This window comes from Panthera tigris, chromosome C2 (assembly GCF_018350195.1).
Source record: "Panthera tigris isolate Pti1 chromosome C2, P.tigris_Pti1_mat1.1, whole genome shotgun sequence".
Taxonomy (NCBI): Eukaryota; Metazoa; Chordata; class Mammalia; order Carnivora; family Felidae; genus Panthera; species Panthera tigris.
This window is the reverse complement of record NC_056668.1, coordinates 156,762,845-156,779,331: the sequence shown is the minus strand read 5'-3', so window position 1 is coordinate 156,779,331 and position 16,487 is coordinate 156,762,845.

The following is a 16,487-nucleotide window of genomic DNA, read 5'->3' as shown; positions in this document are numbered from 1 at the left end:
TGATCTGCTACGAAAGACACACGTTTAACTCTTCGCCTGCACCTACCTGCCCCAACCAGACCTAAGTGCTCCGGAGCTGTGACTACTTGTGTATCTCGACACCTCTGTCAGCATCTAGCAAAGTGTGATACAAATAGAAGGTGCCAGAAAAGCAGAATGCGACCCTCCAGTTTACGGCAGGGGACGTATGAATAAAAGAATAAACATAAATAAAAGCTAAAGGCCATTTTGGGTTCTCCGAGTGCCCTGTGAACCAGAGAAGGTGCAAGGACAGTCACCCCAATCACTTGTGCTCCAAGCTGCCTAAAACGAGGTTCCCAATTTCTGGTTTCCAGAAATTGGTTTCTATGTAAGTCTGGTCTCATTACAACCAATGTGTTGCAAATTCTATTGTAATACATATTATGGCTTACAGATGTTCTTCTCCAAAGATGCTGAAGTGTTGCTGCATCCTGACCCTCACGTGAGACCCTCCTGTGCCTGCTAACCTCACCCCTGCTCAGGTACAAGCCACCACTCCTTACCGTGACCCCGTCTAATCCACTCTCCCTACAGCAGCAAGAGAATGAAAAAATGAGCAAAGCCGATCATGTCATTCTCTATCACCCTGACCTTCCAGTTCCCCAAGGCCATCCCTGCCTGCTGTCCCTCCCTCGACCCCTGCTCAGCCCCCCTCCACCTGGCAGCCTCCTTAACCCATCCTTCGGGTTTGTGCCCAAATGTCACTTAACACCTGTTCACTCTCCCTCCTGCCCATACGACATAAACTCAGAGGCAGCGAGTCTGGTCTGATGCCCTCCGCGTCTGGTAGACCCTGTGCATAGTAGGCCATCAAGATGTCAGTTTCACTTTCTGCAGGAGAAAGCCGTAACAGAGCGGGATTCGAGATGCTACTTATTCCAAAGAGTTACTCCCTGACGTGCCCCAAAGTGTCATTCTCGTCTCAGACTCATCAGGGCTATCATACCCAGAGAAACTCACTCTGTCCCTGCTGTGGAGTCCTTGGTTGGTGAGGAGGTGACAGGCCGAGTGAGGGTCCCCCGTGCCCGGGGCAGATGCCTCTCAGTCTCTCCACTGGCCTCTTCGGAGATAGCTAACCGCCGAGTGGTTTCGGAGAAGTTACTCAGATGTTGGCCCCTGGTTTCCCTCTTTGTTACTATAGTAAAACCTACATAATGTGAAATTTACTGTTTTAATCATTTTTAAGCGCATAGTTCTGTGGCATTAAGTGCATTCGCACTGCAGGGCCACCAGCACCTACCTCCAGAACGTTTTCACCTTCCCAAAGTATAAAACTACCCATTCAGCTCTAACTTCCCCTGTGGTACCCCCCGGAACCACACAGAGAGGGTCTGTTTCGGTGATCTTGGCTACTCTAGGGATCGAATATGAGAGGAATCATAGAGCACCTGTCTTTTTGTGCTTGGCTTATGTCCCTTAGCACGTTACCCTCACCGTTCGCATGTGTCGCAGCCTGTATCCAATCTTCCTTCCTTTTTTAAGGCTGAACAGTAATATTGCATCGTATGCACAGACCACATTTCGTTTCTTTGTCCATCTTTGCACCTGTCCATGGGCACTCGCTTCCACCTTTTAGTCTTCCTTCCAGTAGGTCACTGTAATCACTTCCAGTAAATCCAGTACAATCACTTTCAATCGCCAGAAACGATAAAAGCAAACAACCCTTCCCCAGTCGACTGCAGCAGGTAGGTCCCGCCAACGCCCTGCCCACAGTCCCCTGGGACCCGCTGGGGCCACCCAGGGTTTCCTGCCCCAAGCTTGGAATCTTTCTGCCTGAAGCTGCAGAAGGAAGGCTGGAAGTGCTGGCACATGAAAGCCCCGGGAGCCCCCTGCAGCCAGTGACCCTGAGACTGGGGGTGAATGTCTCGCTCAGCTTCCTCACCCCCTGGTGGCTGCAGCCACCTACTCTGGAATGAATATGCCTGCTGTCCTGGCTCCCTCCCCTCCCCTGTCTCCCCTCTCCTCTCCTGGCTCCCTCCCCTCCCCTGTCTCCCCTCCCCTCTCCCCTGCTGTCCTGGCTCCCTCCCCTCCCCTGTCCCCCCTCTCCTCTCCCCTGCTGTCCTGGCTCCCTTCCCTCCCCTGTCTCCCTTCTCCCCTCCCCTCTCCCGGCTCCCTCCCCTCCCCTGTCTCCCCTCCCCTCTCCCCTGCTGTCCTGGCTCCCTCCCCTCCCCTGTCTCCCCTCCCCTCTCCCCTGCTGTCCTGGCTCCCTCCCCTCCCCTGTCTCCCCTCCCCTCTCCCCTGCTGTCCTGGCTCCCTCCCCTCCCCTGTCTCCCCTCCCCTCTCCCCTGCTGTCCTGGCTCCCTCCCCTCCCGTCTCCCCTCTCCTCTCCCCTGCTGTCCTGGCTCCCTCCCCTCCCCTGTCTCCCCTCCCCTCTCCCCTGCTGTCCTGGCTCCCTCCCCTCCCACATCTCCCCTCCCCTCTCCCCTGCTGTCCTGGCTCCCTTCCCTCCCCTGTACCCCCTCCCCTCTCCCCTGCTGTCCTGGCTCCCTCCCCTCCCCTGTCTCCCCTCCCCTCTCCCCTGCTGTCCTGGCTCCCTCCCCTCCCCTGTCCCCCCTCTCCTCTCCCCTGCTGTCCTAGTTTCCTCCCCTCCCTTGTCTCCCCTCCCCTCTCCCCTGCTGTCCTGGCTCCCTCCCCTCCCCTCTCCCCTGCTGTCCTGGCTCCCTCCCCTCCCACATCTCCCCTCCCCTCTCCCCTGCTGTCCTGGCTCCCTCCCCTCCCACATCTCCCCTCCCCTCTCCCCTGCTGTCCTGGCTCCCTTCCCTCCCTATCTCCCCACCACTCTCCCCTGGCCATGGTTGCCTGGGCTTCCCTCCCAGATACAGTATTTGCACTCGAATCCTCTCTCAGTGAAGGCTTCTGGGGGAATCCAAACTAAGGCCCGCACCAAGTTCTCTCATGCACAGAGGTAATGACGAAGGAGGAGACAGACACGCGATGTGTACTCTGCTGAGAGTCCCATTATTCACTCCTAGTGGCCATGATCTCCACCCTGCAGTCCAGGGAGACATGGGGAGGCTACCTCAGTGGGGGGGTCCTGCCCTGAATCAGCCTGGAAAGCCTTTTGGAAAATGAATGAGAAGGATCTTTTCTGACTGCTCCAGACTCCCAACGGCAGCTGTCGGTTCCTGCTAAGACAGGCCAAGTCACCCTTCAGGATCACGGCCGGCCTCCTCCACCCAGGGCACCAGGTAGCGTCTCCCCAGACATGGTGATGCCACAGCTATTCCGAGGCCAGCGCCTCAGAAAGAGACCTCGGGGGCGGTCATGCCCTATGCGAATCTCACTCCTGCAGACACGCGCCCACTTGCTTCTGGGGCCCTGTCAGCCCCTCAGTGCAAATGCAACGGCGTCTCACGTCTCACCGTGTTTAGACAGCTAGGGTAGAGGCAAACCTAGGGGAGGTGTGTGTCTGGACCAAACACCCCGCGGGCACCCACCTCCCCCCACGGGAGCAGAGGACCGAGTGTTTCTTGGAGGCACCGAAGCTTCCTGGCTGCCATCCCAACGCTTTTCTGTCGCAAGGCTCGTTCTGCCGAGCTGACGCTTTCCCGCAAATTGCAGAAGATTCCATGACTTGGCTACACGGCTCTGGTAACATCAGAAAGGCGAGAGCCAGAGTGTGGGACGTTTACAGGAGCAGACATCCTCCACACCATCTGCTGTCGCTGTGCCATCTCAGTGGACTTCATGTTGTTAATGAGGTCACGGGCCATGTTACCCTCCATCCCGACTCAGTGCCTGGTGATTGGAGGATGACTGCTTTTCACCAATTCGGCTGAGAATCTTCAGCAGGATCAGACCCACTGTGGTTGCAGGGCAGGGCTCTCAACCCTTGTTTGTTTGAAGAAAGAGCCACTGAGTATAAAATGGAACTTACTCAATTCCACAAGGCCAACTGCTTCTTCCTGTGCTCATAATACATCCCAACCTGCCCACCAAGGCCAGGAGCGATCCCTGTGTACTCCACAAATACTGACTGGCTGCCTCCTTCTCTCTGACCTGTTGCACGGGGGTCTGTGACAGCACGGAGAAGCCTGGGACAGAGAGGGGCCTGCCCCCCTGCCCGGGAGCCTCCAGTCTAGAGGCAGGTGGAGTAGGCATGTCCCAACCAGGAGCACCATCGGCCGCTATTCCAGGTGCCTCACGTCCATTAACCTTTCGGCCTTTCTGCAGCCCTTTGAGGAAGGCATTGTTGCCTGCACGTCGCACAGTGAGTCAAAAACAGAACCCCACTGCCTCGACTCGCCCGAGTCACCTGGCTATCCAACAGCAAGCCAGGATCCCACCCCGACAGCAGGCCCCAGCACCCGCACTCTTAAGCACTCTGCAACACGAACTCCCCAGAAGCCCGAGGGCGACCTTCGCATTTTCCAGTCACTGTGTCGGCCGTCTCCCTTTCTGAGCCTCAGAGCAGGGTTGTCTCCCTGTGACAGGGAATCCACGAGGAAAAACGAATGGCTGCTCACCTTTTTGAACATGCCAAGCTCTGCTGACCCCTTCACAGAGCGGTTCTGCATGAATAATGGCTGAAGTCAGGGTTCTGATGGAGAGAAACAAACCACGACATCTTATGAAATGTTAATTAGGGTGGCCAGGGCGCTCAGTGGTGACAGAGGTTTCCCCTGCCACAGAGGGCGGGCCCTGATGAGGCCTTGCCATCCTGTTTTCATGAGTCACCGGAACTGCCTTAGCCCCGTCTGCCCTGCCGAGTTACAGGTGCTTTAAGGTGTGACGATCACAACAGAATATGGCTCATGTATAGAGAAACATCCATGCGTGTGTGTCCACTTGGACTGTTTTAACACAGAGTCCTCATGTCCCTTATCTTATGGCAGTAAAAAAAGGGACATCTGTGCCCGGTACTGTGCTGGAGACTTGGAAGGATATGATGGGCTCTGACTCGAGGTTCTCAGAGTCCGATGAGAAAGACCATGAAGAGTTCACTGCGAGGCACTATGATAACCACAGCACTGGTTACACAGACGCTGCCATGAGTGGGGTGGGGCGACTGGGAGTCCGGGAGGGCTTCCCAGAAGCGGAGACTTGGAGCTGGGTCTTGAACACTAAGACTCATTTGTTCTTTAAAAAAAAAAAAAGTGGGGCCCCTGGGTGGCTCAGTCGGTTGAGCGCCCGACTTCAGCTCAGGTCATGATCTCACGGCTCATGGGTTCGAGCCCCGCATCAGGCTCTGTGCTGGCAGCTCGGAGCCTGGAGCCCGCTTCGGATTCTGTCTCTCTCTCTCTCTCTCTCTCTCTCTCTCTGCCCCTCCCCTACTCGTGCTCCGTGTCTCTCTCAAAAATAAATATACCATTAAAATTTTTTTAAAAAAAGTAAGCAAGACAATGGTATGATGAGGAAGGGGCATTTCCTGGTCAGAAATGTGGAGACAGGGGCTTGGGGTGAGCAGTAGAGCCAGGACTTGGACCCTTGCCCACTCTTGCCGGCCCTGGGACCCTGAGTCATTTATTACTTCACCTGTCTCCTCACCTGCTGAATGGGGACTGCACGCACTAGCTCATGTGATCCTCATTACCAAGAGCTTAGCCCACTCAGCACCTGTTCCACCAACTGCTTATTAAAACGGTTCATGAGCAGAGTCGACACTTGGCTTGTTTTCTACAATGACTATGTCGCCTTGGTCTGAAGAAGTTTGGGAAGTGCCCTCAATCCAATGTCTCAGAGTTCTGCAGGGTCCTTGGCTCCTGGATTAGGCCTTGAAACATGAATAAAAGATGATCCTTTGGTTTTGATGCACAAAGGGCCCATGCTTCCTGACAGAGTAACGTACGAGAATACATAATGGCCAACATGCTACCATGAGAGGCAGGGGATACTCAGCAGCCTCCAGGAAGGCACAGGAAGGTAAATCTTTTTGTTACCTTTAGGGGCCTGCCGTTTAAATGGTCATATCCTTTGCAGGAGGTACGATGGAGTGGAGTGGGGTGGGGTGCTTGGCTTAAAGGAAAAAGGAATTTCCCCCCAAACTGATGGTTCATTATAGTGAACTGGAGAGAACCAAGAAGAGAAGCCATTTCAGAAAGCAATTCACAAATAAATTGCCAATCAGCACAGTTCCAAGTCCTCGGCAAATTCCCCTTCAAAACAGCAAAGGAACGGAGCAAGGGAAATTTATATCCTCTTTTCCTGGGCAGACACCAGCCTGCATTTTTGACAAGCAGTAATGGAAAGCAGGTTTCCTGCATGCTTCTATTCTCCCTGCTGTTGGTTCTCTAACTTGCTTTCTGTTCCTCCCTGCTCTGGTAACATTCAATTTATTTTGTGATCCTGACATGTCTAGTGACCCAGACTTGCATGAGGCTTGCTTAGAATTTTAACTACAGCTCTCTTCTTGACTTCTCATGGCTCGGAAGGTTCTTCGGTTTTCCTGCCTCTTGGTCCTTGGCAAGAGAGAATCTGGAACCTGGCAATATGAGTGAGCTGCAATGTGGACTATGGCGGGACCAGGGACCAGCACCATCTTCAAGACGGGCTTTCACAAAAGGAATTGGGGGAGAATAACAGGGAAGGCACAGGAGAAGACAAATGGTTTCACAGGGACTGAATTCGAGGCTTCTAGAAGCTACCTACAGAAAATGGCGATGTGAGAGACACCAGCCTCTCTGTCCCCCAACAAAGATCACCGATTAGACTGCCACCCACAAAGAGGAGAGCTCTGGGAGAGCTCCAGAGTCCACCTAAGAAAGTTTAGGAACACAGTAGAACAAAAACCCGAGGAAACCTACACAAGAAGAGAAGGAAGCCAGCTTCGTTTTGCCTGCATCATCCTCAAGCCAGCATCATTCACCAAGAGGACAGAAGAGGGAGCAACCAGCTTTCCAGCTTTTGGGGGTGTATGAAGGTCCTGCTTTGGCTTCGCCCTAGAAGGTACCTGATAAAACAGAGCTTCTCAAAATTCAACGCTTTCAGGAATTACCTGCAGATTAGGATTCAGCAGGTCTGGGGTGGAGTCTCAAATTCTGTTTCTAGCAATCCCCCATGGACCACACTTTGCAGGGCAAGATTCTACATAACTTAAATCAACCATCTCATTTTTGGATGAAGACACTGAGGTCCAGAGTTGGGGGGTAACTTGGGGAAGGAAGGTCAGAGCAAGAAATGAGTCTAGAATCTAGGCCTGTGATTCCTGGCCAGTGGTTCCCAAAGAAGCTCTCACCAGCTCTGCCCTTAAGTCATCAAGGCCTGCCAGGAATCTGAACTTGGGGGTTCAATTCCCCAGATGATTCTAATGCTCAACCAGTTTTAGGGACCAAGAGATGAGCTGGCTCCTCAAACGGTCTTTCAGCTAGGATAGTGCCCCCAAGGGAGAAAAGGATGGGGCCCAGGTTACCCGTGGGGCCACCTGGTGGCAAGGGAGATAAGGGCACATGATGGGAGGGTGAAGCCAGGGCCCCTTCCCAGAGTTAACGAGAGTTACAGGGGTGCCTGGGGTCCCCATCCTTCATCTGTTTGAAGAGAACCAAAGCCACCCAAGATGAGGAAGGGCCACCGATGAGCAACCCTCACTGTGAGGAGGGTGATCTGGATGTTTCAGAATCTATCAGAAAGTTTAGCAACACTGGAGCTGTGATCTCAGTGTGGAAGGAGGCATTCATTTCTAGAAAAAAAAAATCCCTTTAAAAAGCTTTTGAGAATCAAATGGAAAACATGTGATGTGGGACAGACTTTCTCTGAAACTGTGAGTGGCCTGCTGGATGGCTTCTGTGCCATGTGAGAGCGTGGCTATGCGGACGGTGTATTGGGGAGAGGGGGACAATTTCTAGGCTTTCCCACTGCCTGCAAGAAAGAGAGCAGGCAGGAAGAAGATTCCACCAAATGAGCCTCCAGGGACGAGGCGCTGTGGTGGGGGTACTACTGGCCTGGGTTCTGACCCTTGTTCCCCTGTGCCTGCCCCGTGGTTTGCAATTCCTCTCGCTAAAGAGGGGACAGGGGCGTGCGTCTCTGCCCCTTGACTTAGGGTTGGCTGTGGAACTGAATGTGGCCAGGCGGCCAGGGGCCGGATGCATTTTCACTTGCTCCACTGCCCCTCTGCCATCGCCACGAGCAGACGGTGCCCGCCACCTCGCCCGTCCGTGGGCCACGAGGAACACGAATAACACAGCCCTAGCGGCCACCACCTGAAGCACAGGGGCCCCACCGAGCCAACCCCGGGTCGGCCAAACCCCGGCAGCCTTGCAGACGTGGGTACCATGTGCCGAGCTGCTAATTGAGAGGGCAGGACAACTTTTTAGGAGCTGGTCCTCACTGACTCCGATTTCATGATCCCTTCTGAACTTCAGACCTGTGCTCACATTCCTACACATGGCGAAAAGAGAAAGCGGACTTTTAATCATGGTGGTTGGCCTGCAAAAAGCGACACGGTTGCTAATAATAAACATCCGATCATGAACGCTTTACCACATCGCACGCCTTTTGCTCAGGTCTCCCGGTACTTCATAAACACTTCCTCATCCATCATGTGGAGGCCTGAGGCTTCTGCTCACTCCCATCGTGAAGAGAGGCAGCTAACACCTGGCCCGGGGGGGGTCTTTCCCAGGCTCCTGAGTTAATAGGATTCTCAGAGGGAAGAAGGACGCGGAATTACCGTGGCCTTGTTGCAGAAGCTAGGCACTGGCTGTAAATAATTTCCTATCAGTGCAACTGCTCGCCACATCAGTGCCTGACTTGGGTCTTAATCTGGTTCAGCTTCTGACTGTTGTTATCTTAGGGAAATCAACTTTTTGAGCCTTAACTTCCTCAACATAAAACCTTAAGAGTTGCTGTCAGGGTTCTTGGTAATAACTATGTAAGAAAAATTCCTGGCCTTATGCTTACACGTGTAGGTACTCAAGGATACCTATTTGCTTTATCAGAGCACAGAGGAAGGAAGGTTGTCATGTGTGAACGTACAGGTTGTTAACTGCACAAAGACTCCTGGCCAAGGAGACAAACGGGGCCTCCTCTTTTGTCCAATCCTTGCCTCCTCTGTGGCTTAAAGCTACCCAGAAAGAAGGGTCCCTGTTTCTAATCTGGACACGAGGTATATGGCAGGCCTGAGGACCCAGCACACTGAAAGGTAAAGATACGTTTGTGTTGAAATTTCTCTAAAAGAAAGTGAAAATCAATCGCTTAACTGAGTAACTTACAAAGAATTACTCAGCTTTGATTCGATTCAGTATATCTAGGGAGAGGCCTTGGAATCTGTGCTTTCAGTCAACCTCCTGGATGTTGGTCCATACCAAAGTTCCAGAACCACCGGGAGGCTTCTGGTCTCCTTGGCCTGGGCACGGGCTCCTGAGAGACAAGAGCAGGTCAAACAAACAGGAAATAATCTACAGCAGTTCAAGTTTAAATCCCAGGGTTAAAAATCCAGAAATGCCCGCTGTGTCTTGTTAACAACAGCTTCAGTCAGCTGGGCCTCCCAGAGCGGTTGGGGCAGGGAGAGTCCGGGCACGGAAGGGGCACGTGGCAGAGGGCACAGCTTGGGAGGTGGCCGGGTCTCTGACAAGTAGCCTCTGATGCACACTAATGATAGGAAAGAGCTTGGCCACCGAAGGCAATTACAGAGGATGAGACACTGTGCAAGCCAGCGAGTCGGGGGAGTGCAGGGGGATCTTATTATCTCTCTGTCTTGCTTAATAGGAGTTAATAGTTGGAAGGGAATAAAAGAATGGTGTGTGAAGTTTAGTGCCAATACAGTCTAATACACATGCTACGTTTCTATTTCAAAGAGGATAAAGGCCCAAATTTTATACTGAAAACAAATGTTAAAAATTAATTATAAAGAAGACACCAGAGGGCCTCGAGCATGTTCCCTGGGTGACTGATTAAATGCCTGCCTCATTTAGACTGGTATAAACCCAATCTCTTGGAAGAAGGCCAAAACTATTTGCCAACGTCCACAGAGACTCTCCAAGAAAATGATCCCGATGCCAGGAAAGAGAAAAACATAGTCACCACTGCTGCCCGGAGCCAGCCACCGCCATGGGGTGGGATCCAGTCATGGGCGGGAAAGGGAATGCTCCTGCCAGAGCAGTGCAGGTGGAGAGCATCCTTCCCCACCTGCCACTGGTCACCGAGGACCCAAACGAATGACGCTGCTCAAGCTGGTGAGGAAGGTGTCCTGAAGAGGCCCGGGTGTCTGCAGGCTTGGAGGGGATGGGACCCTTTATTGCTCAACCCCTGGATTTCGTTTGGTTCCAGAGAATATCTTCCCAATTCTCAGAACGTGCGAGCTCTAATTGAAAATTTAAGAGGTGGGAAATAAGCCAATGATTGTGTTATCTTTTGAATTTTAAAACTGTATTTTAGTGGCAAGATAACATTTTCCTTGTTACAATACAACGGAAAGATCACCAAAAATGCAGACTGTCTGCCTTCAACACTCTGCACATCCCTAAACCCTCATTTCTTTTTGCCTCAAAGGTAACCACTGTTATCAGTCTGGAGTGGGCCCTCTCTGAACACAAACACACCGAATAGCTTTGTGTAGTATTCTTCCACTGGTGACATCACACTGGGCGTATCTTTCCGCACCTCGCATCTTCCATTAAATGACAGGTCTGGGAATTTGATTCATGTTGGTCCATATGCTAACCATGGCATAATATTCTAGAATATGGATACAGGCACTCCATGGTCAACAGAAAAAAAGGTCTGTGTTTCTTAGGTTGATATTTTGGGCCATTCACGGTACTTTCTACTTTATTCCTCATGGGTCCCCTCCCCTCCACGTCCAAGGAAACTAAACAAACAAGAGGACCCATTTGCAGTTTCCTACCAGGAAAGAGCCACGCTTCAATGAAGAGCTATCTGTGCCATCAGTTCTTCCCCATCTTTTAAGGGCAGTCATGGAACCTTCCTGTCTCCTTTCTATGCCCCACTTCCGCGGAACATTCAAGTAATTAATGGGCTGTTCTCACTGTCCCTTTTTAGCAGCAAGCTCTTGTAGGATAAGAGTATGGTCCAGGGGTAGGGTAGGTGCTCGACAAACTGTTGTTGAATTAAAGAAAGGGGGGAAAAAAAAAAGGAACAGTGTCTTACCGATTGTCTATACTGCTAGGGGAGGAGGAGCAGAAGCTCAGCTAGAAGCTGGACTATGGATACATTTTCCTCCCTTCCACCCATCCAGCCTTCCTCTTTGGTGACAGCCATGAAAGGATGCTCCATGACCAGTGTGGAGCCCCATGTGGGGCTTGAACTCATGACCCGGAGATCAAGATCAAGACCTGAGCTGAAAGCAAGAGTCTGAGCCACCCACCCAGGCACCCTGCGCCTTCAGACTTCTGACTGCACCGTGAAGCCAGGGTGGATTAATTAATGAGAAGCAGGAGACGGTGCCTGGCACGTAAGCACTTGCCCCCGTCCCCCCCGCCCCCCGGTCACTGCAGACGGGTGGCGGAACGGACAATGGAGGCACCTGTTGGCTGGGCTCCCCTCTCACGTCCCAAGGCCGCTCCAATTTCTGGGGTCCCCGCACGTCGGCAAGGGGTTTCCACTCTTCTTGGTGCTCTCATTTCATCCCCCTGTGACCTGACGTTAGACAACTCCTGCTTTAAAGGAAGTGACCGCAAGAGAAGCCAGTGGTTTGCCCGAGAGGCCACTGTCGGTGCCTGCAGGAGCCCAGTCGGGGGCTCACATCTCTATGAGCTCCTCCAGCCGGAGGCAGCGAGGGCCAAACAGTCCTGGCCCAGGAGTTGCTAGAAAGAACTGATTCCACGATTCTCCTCAACTCCGTCTGCAGGAAGGTTATGATACGCCCAGTACACGTCAAAGTAAGTTGATGCTTGCTCGTCGTCGTTTTTAAACCAGACTCCGTCATTCACGAAAGACAGGCTCCTACCCGCCTTGAATTCTCTAGATTCTGAGATTCCGCAGCCTCCCTCGTGCACCCTCTTCTAGTTCCGCACAGGAGCTGGTGGCCCAGGGTCGGTCTGGCCGGCCCGCGGGCTCATGCTGTGGCTCCCTCCCCCCGGCAGGGGTCTCAGCCTGAGCCGCGGCAGAGGCTTCTTCCTCAGCGAGCCCCTGGCAGCCCTGAGGCAGGCCATGGCACCCGCACACAGCGGGGCCCGAGACAGGGTGACCCCTCACAAGCCACACCGCGAGCGCCTGAAAAGGCGGGTCCAGCTAAGCCGTCTCCGAACTGTCGCCCCAGGTCTGCTCTGCTCGCCTCTTCCCCTTAGCTCCCTGTGCCTCCCGGAGCGGCCCCCCTCTCTCGGACAAGGGCGGCTGCCCCCCCGGGTGTCTGCCAACCCTTCCGGGCCTCTGCAGGCAGACCGCGTGTGCGAGCTTCACTTCTCCACCGTCCACATTCGCTTGGGCAACAGCCTTCTAAAAGCCTTCCGGTGGGTCGACATCCTCACAACCATCTTTCCGGCTGGCTGCCTCCCGTTTTCTACAATTCCATTCATGTCCTCTGTGTCAGGGACTCTGTCCCCGCTGCCCACACATCCCCTGGTGTCCCTCCTCGGCTCCTTCGCCTTCTCTTACTGCCTCCTCTGCACGTGTGCTCAGTCTCAGGCCCCTGTGCTCCTCTTGTCCGAGCAGACAGGCACCCGGGACCAGGTGCCCACGACCCGTCGGGGCGGCTGCCCGCTGCGATGCGGACTGTGACGACCTGGTCCCAGATCCGGCAGAGCCCCCTGGCAGCTCTTAACACACCACCAGTTTTCAGGGACGCACCCAGCGTATTCGGGCAAACGGGCACCTGAGAGCCAGCTTGGGAGTCACCGGGCAGGAACCGGCAGGGCGAAAGGGCCGACACCAAACCAAACAGGAGCTTCCCACGGTGTTCCAGCTGCGGGAACCGGTGAATAGAGAAGGCAGGTCTGGAGTGGGAGGCCCGATTCATTGCTTTTGTCTCTTACGCCCCGGCCAACGAGCAATGCGTAAGAAGAAAGGTTAAACCAGTGAATTTAACTTTTAGAAGTCAGAGGACTATAACTACCTTCCTGTTTTAATGGTTAGAAGATAAACCAGAATCTAGGAGAGAGTCTGAAAGTCAACAGCCCTTGGTGCTGCCTTCCAAAGAAAGGGCTAAAGAAAAAAGTATTTTTTATAAAAACAAATTACAGTTCTCCAAAATAGGGTTAACTTCTAACGCTTCTAATCTTTGTCTCAAGTATACAGAACTGCACAGAAGTTACTTGGATCCTGCTGTGGAGAAGACGGTCAACTGTTTCCAAGTCTGTCTGGGGCTTCTCAGGTTGCTGCCGCATTAGCCCCGACGTCACGTGCAGGGCGCGAGGAAAAGTCCGCCCTCGACTTTCCTTTTATCCTTCTCTGAGGAGACTAAGACATCACATGCCCCCCAGAGGAGGAGAGGGTGACAGCCCCTCCATCATTATCACTCCAAATGACTGCATGTTAGGCGTGGCTTTCTCTGTCAGTTAAGAACTCAGGTTCTTCCCACGGGGAGACAAGGCTACCCCAAACGTGTTCCAGGACACGAGTTAGCAGCCCTCGCTCCTGCCCGGGGTGAGTGGGGTCTAGTAGGAACCAGCCCCTTAAGTCCTAGTAAATGGCCGTCCTTCAAACATGTCAATCAAATAGGGTGACAACTGGTTCCAGGCAAGTTGACACTCTCCACTTCCACACCCCCCCCCCCCCCCCCCCGGCCACCCGTTCTTGGTATTCTTCTTTTCTTCCAGCCATTCACTCCACACTGCCCTTCCGCCAAAGGGTTCGCATTTCCACTCTGGTGCTTCTTGGGAAGGTGTCCCCCTGTTCTAAATCAGCATCCTGTGACGCTGTGGCAGAGGGCTGCCCGTGTGGCACGTCATTCGGAAAGTCCGAATCGTGAGCGAGCACAGACCGACAGTGGGCACGCACCGACCTCCTTCAATCCGCACACGTCGACCGGGCTGCATGGGGGCCACAGTTGTATTCACGAAGGGCCTTCGTGAATGTTGTCCCAGCTTCGTGTTGTCCCAGCTTCCCCACTCGTTACATTTGATGCGTGTGCCTCACAGAGCTATCTGTGCTCCTGGTTCGTGGGGCGCGTAACTTAACCTGTGCACTTTCCCCCAAAAGCGTGGGCCCAGTTCACACACACTCTCCCTCAAGTTCCTTTGTGTTTCTAAATTAGAAAACCTAAAGGTCACTTTTCTCGGATATGTAACACTCTCACGGTCAATGTAAAAGGAGAAGGCAATTAACTTCCTGGGTAAATTGCAGCGTGGTGGCTAAAAACACCACACTGGAAACAGTGGTTAAAAGAGAAAATCCGCTCCACAAAGGCCATCCCTCGTCTAGGACCAAAATGAAGAGTGTAGTTCCTGAGGCTCCCGTCAACTGAGCAAGGTGGAGGGTCGGTTTGCTCCCCCTCGGTCCCTACAGGAATGTGCTGTTTTTATGAGGCTGGGTACACTGGCTGTTTGATGAGGCCAACTGGTGGCGAGCTTCTCTGCTTTTCTTTCTCCTCCTTTTTTGATACCTTCTCTCAAGCTTGCTAATAAAACAAGCTCCGTTTCTGAATTTCCAGTGGGGCCGTGATGGCCTAACATATAATGGGCACCGTAGGCACCAACTAAATACGCCGCATTCTGTTAGCGAGTCTGGTAATTACTAAGGAACAGACCTGTGCAGAAACAAAAAGACGGAGGCAAGGCTCCAACTAGTTGTTCAAATCGTAAGAGTTTCCTTCCAGGTTTGATTAAAATTGTGCCTCAAAATTTGCCGTCTCCCGCTTCTGCAGAAGCGAAAGTGAAAACACATTCTGACTTGCACATTTCTTTGTAAGAGTCACACTGTGACCCACAGGGCTAAAGGGACATGCTTAACCATGTTTGACTGAATCTCCAGACCACAGTCTGATTGCTGCGTCGCTGGCTCAGAGCCCCAGAGTTCCCATAACCACGGGAGGTCAACCATCTCCCCGTGACTGACTTTCCCAAAACCCGATCCAAAGCGTCACTTGGTTCTCTGCAGGGGCCGCACCTCAGGACAGAGAACAGCAGGCGGAGCACGGCTGCACCCGGCACCTCACAGGAAGGCATCGGGGGTCCTGTCCCCTTAGCTCAGTAGCTACGGCTTCGGTAATAGAAGTGGGGCTCGCGGGGCCGAAGGTGCGTGGGGTTTCTGTCCTACTCCCGCCAGCGCCATCTTCCCAGGCCTGCAGATGGCCACGAGGGTGTTCACGTGGCTGTGACCGCACGTTCTCAGCGGCCTCTGTGGAAGGGCAAGCCGGTGGCTCAGAATCCCCTTTCACTAAGGCCCTTGAAGAACTGGTGACGGGTTCTACAAAGATGTGGACACACAGACAGCAGGCCCGGCCGGCAGCTCTCCCGGACCCCTCTGGGGGGGTTTCAAGAGCTCTCTCGGGCTGCTCCCCGTGGGATCCCCGTCAGGTCACTCGTTTCCATTACACCCTAAACACACCTCCCACCCAATGTCTCGGCATTCTCCCCTCCCACAGGTGACAACCCCCTTCTCATCCCAATCTCACCGCTGAGTCCTGTATTTCCTAAATCAGCTCACGCGTCACGGAAAGACCTCAAAAAGCAGCGGGCCCTGCAAACATCCTGGGCTTTTTGCTGTGGTGACGTGCCCCCCCCCCCCCCCACCCATAGTCCCCAGTCCCCTCCCAGCTCCTCCAGGGGCACGGAGAACTCCAACTCCGAAAACAAGGAGGGGGTGGCAGGAGGGGGTGCTGCCTGGTGCCAGGAACTGGAAGGTGCCGCGTGGGTCTAATGACGATAATCAGCACCGCCAGCAGGCTGGTGCCACGAGCCCGACCTCTCCCAGTCGTCCTCACGTTGCAACTCCTCTTGGCCATCTCACAGGCACTTTTCGAATCTCTCCAGCCTCTCCAGGCAGGGCCACATCCTCCTGCTGAGTCCCTATGCTGTGATGAGTGCCACCGAGTGACAAACAGCCACTGGACTCAGGTCTCAGAGTCTGGGGCAGAAGCAGCAGCCCCCCCCCCCCCCCCGCTGGATCCTGCAGGTTGGGGGGGCGGTGAGGGGGAGGGGGGTGGCTGGCCAACAGACCCTCGGGGATGGGGAGGAGCGCAGCCCAGCCCAGCGGGGGGCATGCTGGGGGAGGGGAGCCGGGCTGGCCTGCTTGCGCTGGGAGGCGCATGGGAGGTGGTGGGGCCGAGGGAGGGGGGTGATCGCACCCACCCACGAGCCCCCGCTTCCCACGAGGTGTGAGCAAATGAGGAGCCGGGGGTGCTGCTCTCAAAGGCTGGCAAGCCCGCTCCCTCCATGACTCATCTACTTTCACTCTCAGGACTTCTTACTGCCTTTTATCTGCCACAAATGTTCCCGTCAGGGAGCTGGTAGGTGTTAGATGTTCAAGCAGACTCAGGGGTGTGAGCACACACACACCGTCTTTTGAAAAGCACATTTGTCTCTCTTAAAAACAAACAAAACAACACACCTGCCTGCCTGAAGTACTTCTCTGGGAACGGACGGCCTGCCTCTGACTTCCCAGCTCTCAGTTCACTGGCTCCAAGCGCACGAGGACTG